Here is a 6,558-nt window from a genome sequence, read left to right on the forward strand (position 1 = left end):
GGTTTGAAGACATGGTAAATCGGTTGCTAAGACACTCGCAATGGAGCAAAGTATTCGAATGGAGAGGACCAACATATATTCCGGTTACCTATGAGTTTCTTGCTTGAAATGTGTCCTACTAAAACAATAGGTTCCCTTTGCGTGGAGTTCAGACTTACATTCCTTATTATAGGTTCCCTTTGCGTGGAGTTCAGACTTACATTCCTTATTTTTCATGCACTTTACCGCTATTTTTTAGGAAATGGGAAGTACCAAAGAGCAAGCCTTGAAAAGGAATTAGGAAATGGGAAGTACCAAAGAGCAAGCCTTGAAAAGGAATTATGAGAAAGCAAGTACAACAGAGCAAGCCTTGAAAAGGAATTATGAGAAAGCAAGTACAACACGAACAATGGCAAGAGCAAAACCACCACCTCCACCGCCACAAGATGAACCTAATGCAAGAGGAACAAGGGTCCTCCGAGGCTTAACTCATGAACAATTGGCGCTTGTGGATGTGTAAAAGTCAGAGAATTTAATTGGAGGGGAAATACTTTGATCCGAGTGTGCTAAGGGAATTTGGGTTTGAAGACATGGTAAATCGGTTGCTAAGACACCCGCAATGGAGCAAACTATTCGAATGGAGAGGACCGACATATATTCCGGTTACGTATGAGTTTCTTGCTTGACTTGTGTCCCACTAAAACAATAGGTTCCCTATGCGTGGAATTCAGACTTACATTTCCTTATTTTTTATGCAATTTACCGCTTTTTTTAGGAAATTGGAAGAACGAATGAGCAAGCCTTGAAAAGAAATTATGAGGAAGCAAGTACAACTCGAACAATGGCAAGAGCAGAACCACCACCTCCACCACCACAAGTTGAACCTAATGCAAGAGGAACAAGGGTCCTCCGAGGCTTAACTCATGAACAACTGACGCTTGTGCATGTGTATAAGTCAGAGAATTTAATTGCAAGGAAATACTTTGATCCGAGTGTGCTAAGGGAATTTCGGTTTGAAGACATTGTAAATCGGTAGCTAAGACACCCGCAATGGAGCAAAGTATTCGAATGGAGAGGACCGACATATATTCCGGTTACCTATGAGTTTCTTGCTTGAAATGTGTCCTACTAAAACAATAGGTTCCCTATGCGTGGAGTTCAGACTTACATTCCTTATTTTTCATGCACTTTACCGCTATTATTTAGGAAATGGTTAGTACCAAAGAGCAAGCCTTGAAAAGGAATTATGAGAAAGCAAGTACAACTCGAACAATGGCAAGAGCAAAACCACCCCCTCCACCGCCACAAGATAAACCTAATGCAAGAGGAACAAGGGTCCTCCGAGGCTTAACTCATGAACAATTGGCGCTTGTGGATGTGTAAAAGTCAGAGAATTTAATTGGAGGGAAATACTTTGATCCGAGTGCGCTAAGGGAATTTGGGTTTGAAGACATGGTAAATCGGTTGCTAAGACACTCGCAATGGAGCAAAGTATTCGAATGGAGAGGACCGACATATACTCCGGTTACCTATGAGTTTATTGCTTGAGATGTGTTCCACTAAAACAATAGGTTCCCTATGCGTGGAATTCAGACTTACATTTCCTTATTTTTTATGCAATTTACCGCTTTTTTTAGGAAATTGGAAGAACGAATGAGCAAGCCTTGAAAAGAAATTATGAGGAAGCAAGTACAACTCGAACAATGGCAAGAACAAAACCACCACCTCCACCGCCACAAGATGAACCTAATGCAAGAGGAACAAGGTCCTCCGAGGCTTAACTCATGAACAACTGACGCTTGTGCATGTGTATAAGTCAGAGAATTTAATTGCAAGGAAATACTTTGATCCGAGTGTGCTAAGGGAATTTCGGTTTGAAGACATTGTAAATCGGTTGCTAAGACACCAGCAATGGAGCAAAGTATTCGAATGGAGAGGACCGACATATATTCCGGTTACCTATGAGTTTCTTGCTTGAGATGTGTCCTACTAAAACAATAGGTTCCCTATGCGTGGAGTTCAGACTTACATTTCCTTATTTTTTATGCAATTTACCGCTTTTTTTAGGAAATTGGAAGAACGAATGAGCAAGCCTTGAAAAGAAATTATGAGGAAGCAAGTACAACTCGAACAATGGCAAGAGCAGAACCACCACCTCCACCACCACAAGTTGAACCTAATGCAAGAGGAACAAGGGTCCTCCGAGGCTTAACTCATGAACAACTGACGCTTGTGCATGTGTATAAGTCAGAGAATTTAATTGCAAGGAAATACTTTGATCCGAGTGTGCTAAGGGAATTTCGGTTTGAAGACATTGTAAATCGGTTGCTAAGACACCCGCAATGGAGCAAAGTATTCGAATGGAGAGGACCGACATATATTCCGGTTACGTATGAGTTTCTTGCTTGAGTTGTGTCCTACTAAAACAATAGGTTCCCTATGCGTGGAGTTCAGACTTACATTTCCTTATTTTTTATGCAATTTACCGCTTTTTTTAGGAAATTGGAAGAACGAATGAGCAAGCCTTGAAAAGAAATTATGAGGAAGCAAGTACAACTCGAACAATGGCAAGAGCAGAACCACCACCTCCACCACCACAAGTTGAACCTAATGCAAGAGGAACAAGGGTCCTCCGAGGCTTAACTCATGAACAATTGGCGCTTGTGGATGTGTAAAAGTCAGAGAATTTAATTGGAGGGAAATACTTTGATCCGAGTGTGCTAAGGGAATTTGGGTTTGAAGACATGGTAAATCGGTTGCTAAGACACCCGCAATGGAGCAAAGTATTCGAATGGAGAGGACCGACATATATTCCGGTTACCTATGAGTTTCTTGCTTGAGTTGTGTCCTACTAAAACAATAGGTTCCCTATGCGTGGAGTTCAGACTTACATTCCTTATTTTTCATGCACTTTACCGCTATTTTTTAGGAAATGGGAAGTACCAAAGAGCAAGCCTTGAAAGGGAATTATGAGAAAGCAAGTACAACTCGAACAATGGCAAGAGCAAAACCACCACCTCCACCGCCACAAGATTAACCTAATGCAAGAGGAACAAGGGTCTTCCGAGTCTTAACTCATGAACAACTGACGCTTGTGCATGGGTATAAGTCAGATAATTTAATTGCAAGGAAATACTTTGATCCGAGTGTGCTAAGGGAATTTCGGTTTGAAGACATTGTAAATCGGTTGCTAAGACACTCGCAATGGAGCAAAGTATTCGAATGGAGAGGACCGACATATATTCCGGTTACCTATGAGTTTCTTGCTTGAAATGTGTCCTACTAAAACAATAGGTTCCCTATGCGTGGAGTTCAGACTTACATTCCTTATTTTTCATGCACTTTACCGCTATTATTTAGGAAAGGGGAAGTACCAAAGAGCAAGCCTTGAAAAGGAATTATGAGAAAGCAAGTACAACTCGAACAATGGCAAGAGCAAAACCACCACCTCCACCGCCACAAGATGAACCTAATGCAAGAGGAACAAGGGTCCTCCGAGGCTTAACTCATGAACAATTGGCGCTTGTGGATGTGTAAAAGTCAGAGAATTTAATTGGAGGGAAATACTTTGATCCGAGTGTGCTAAGGGAATTTGGGTTTGAAGACATGGTAAATCGGTTGCTAAGACACCCGCAATGGAGCAAAGTATTCGAATGGAGAGGACCGACATATACTCCGGTTACCTATGAGTTTCTTGCTTGAGATGTGTCCTACTAAAACATTAGGTTCCCTATGCGTGGAGTTCAGACTTACATTTCCTTATTTTTCATGCACTTTACCGCTTTTTTTAGGAAATGGGAAGAACCAAAGAGCAAGCCTTGAAAAGGAATTATGAGGAAGCAAGCACAAGCCGAACAATGGCAAGAGCAGAACCACCACCTCCACCACCACAAGTTGAACCTAATGCAAGAGGAACAAGGGTCCTCCGAGGCTTAACTCATGAACAATTGGCGCTTGTGGATGTGTATAAGTCAGAGAATTTAATTGGAGGGAAATACTTTGATCCGAGTGTGCTAAGGGAATTTGGGTTTGAAGACATGGTAAATCGGTTGCTAAGACACCCGCAATGGAGCAAAGTATTCGAATGGAGAGGACCGACATATACTCCGGTTACCTATGAGTTTCTTGCTTGAGATGTGTCCCACTAAAACATTAGGTTCCCTATGCGTGGAGTTCAGACTTACATTTCCTTATTTTTCATGCACTTTACCGCTTTTTTTAGGAAATGGGAAGAACCAAAGAGCAAGCCTTGAAAAGGAATTATGAGGAAGCAAGCACAAGCCGAACAATGGCAAGAGCAGAACCACCACCTCCACCACCACAAGTTGAACCTAATGCAAGAGGAACAAGGGTCCTCCGAGGCTTAACTCATGAACAATTGGCGCTTGTGGATGTGTATAAGTCAGAGAATTTAATTGGAGGAAAATACTTTGATCCGAGTGCGCTAACGGAATTTGGGTTTGAAGAAATGGTAAATCGGTTGTTAAGACACCCGCAATGGAGCAAAGTATTCGAATGGAGAGGACCGACATACATTCCGGTTACGTATGAGTTTCTTGCTTGAGTTGTGTCCCACTAAAACAATAGGTTCCCTATGCGTGGAGTTCAGACTTACATTTCCTTATTTTTCATGCACTTTACCGCTTTTTTTAGGAAATGGGAAGAACCAAAGAGCAAGCCTTGAAAAGGAATTATGAGGAAGCAAGCACAAGCCGAACAATGGCAAGAGCAGAACCACCACCTCCACCACCACAAGTTGAACCTAATGCAAGACGAACAAGGGTCCTCCGAGGCTTAACTCATGAACAACTGACGCTTGTGCATGGGTATAAGTCAGAGAATTTAATTGCAAGGAAATACTTTGATCCGAGTGTGCTAAGGGAATTTGGGTTTGAAGACATGGTAAATCGGTTGCTAAGACAACCGCAATGGAGCAAAGTATTCGAATGGAGAGGACCGACATATACTCCGGTTACCTATGAGTTTCTTGCTTGAGATGTGTCCCACTAAAACATTAGGTTCCCTATGCGTGGAGTACAGACTTACATTTCCTTATTTTTCATGCACTTTACCGCTTTTTTTAGGAAATGGGAAGAACCTAAGAGCAAGCCTTGAAAAGGAATTATGAGGAAGAAGCACAAGCAGAACAATGGCAAGAGGAGAACCACCACCTCCACCACCACAAGTTGAACCTAATGCAAGAGGAACAAGGGTCCTCCGAGGCTTAACTCATGAACAATTGGCGCTTGTGGATGTGTATAAGTCAGAGAATTTAATTGGAGGGAAATACTTTGATCCGAGTGTGCTAAGGGAATTTGGGTTTGAAGACATGGTAAATCGGTTGCTAAGACACCCGCAATGGAGCAAAGTATTCGAATGAAGAGGACCGACATATATTCCGGTTACCTATGAGTTTCTTGCTTGAAATGTGTCCTACTAAAACAATAGGTTCCCTATGCGTGGAGTTCAGACTTACATTTCCNCGTGTATAATATGTGATTTAATTGTTGCGTAGTATAATTACTACTTGTCATTGCATATATATGCTGATTGTTGGTCATATTGGTTTAAGTCGGCTGTTGACATGATGCCTTGCTACTGTTATGCCATGGTAGGGATACCTACCTGATGAATATGATTAATGGTTAGACCCTCGAATTCTAACTTCTAACTTTAAGAGAGCTAACTCAGAATCGCTTGTTCAGCAAGATGCCTCCTAGACGAAGCGTACCTGCTAGGGAAAGCAATGATGTCTCGGCGATGGACCGTATGGCCATGGCAATGGAACAGATTTGAGTCATCTGTTTGGACAATAGTAAGGAGGAACTTGGCAGACTCTTGATTAATGAGTGCCAGATGTAGGAAATTAAGGGGAGTAATTCGGACTGAGAGTCTGAAAGTTTGGATTGTAAGTGTCAAAGCCAAAAGGAAAAATCGTGGCCTGAAATGCGAATGAGCAAGCCTTGAAAAGAAATTATGAGGAAGCAAGTACTGTAACCCCTCGTCTTTCCGATAAGTCTAAGGGTCGGAAAATATATCTTTAGGCTATGACATTCATAAGATGATCTCCCGATATGTCAAGGGAATTTTTATACGGAGGTATAGTTGTCATTAAGCTGCGATCGTTCGTGCCGGTCACGAACCGTAAAATTTTCGAGGACGAATTTTCAGCTCGGATTTCCTTAAAAATTGATGATTAGGCATGTTATGACTAAGTATGAACTTCCTGCTTAGTTAAGTTGAAATTGGATGAGCTATAAGGGTCGAAATTTATTTCTGATCGTACACCGCGAAATTTCCGCAGTGTACCGAACCTAGCCCATTTTGGAGCTTTTGACTGGAATAAATTTGTGGTTTCGAAAATTATTCTTTCTGGATTATTTTCCACCGAAACTTTATCTGTTTGGACCACAACTGATATGTTGTGGAGATATTTTATTATTTTATTATTTTTTTTCCTAAAGCTTATCCCATAAGTTGGGATTAAATATAAAAGGAATTTTTTTTCCTTTTCTTCCCCCAAATGAAAAAGAGAGAGAGAGAGGTTGATCATCTTCCACCATTTTTTCTTCCAAAGGT

This window comes from Ipomoea triloba, chromosome 10, assembly GCF_003576645.1.
Source record: "Ipomoea triloba cultivar NCNSP0323 chromosome 10, ASM357664v1".
Lineage (NCBI taxonomy): Eukaryota > Viridiplantae > Streptophyta > Magnoliopsida > Solanales > Convolvulaceae > Ipomoea > Ipomoea triloba.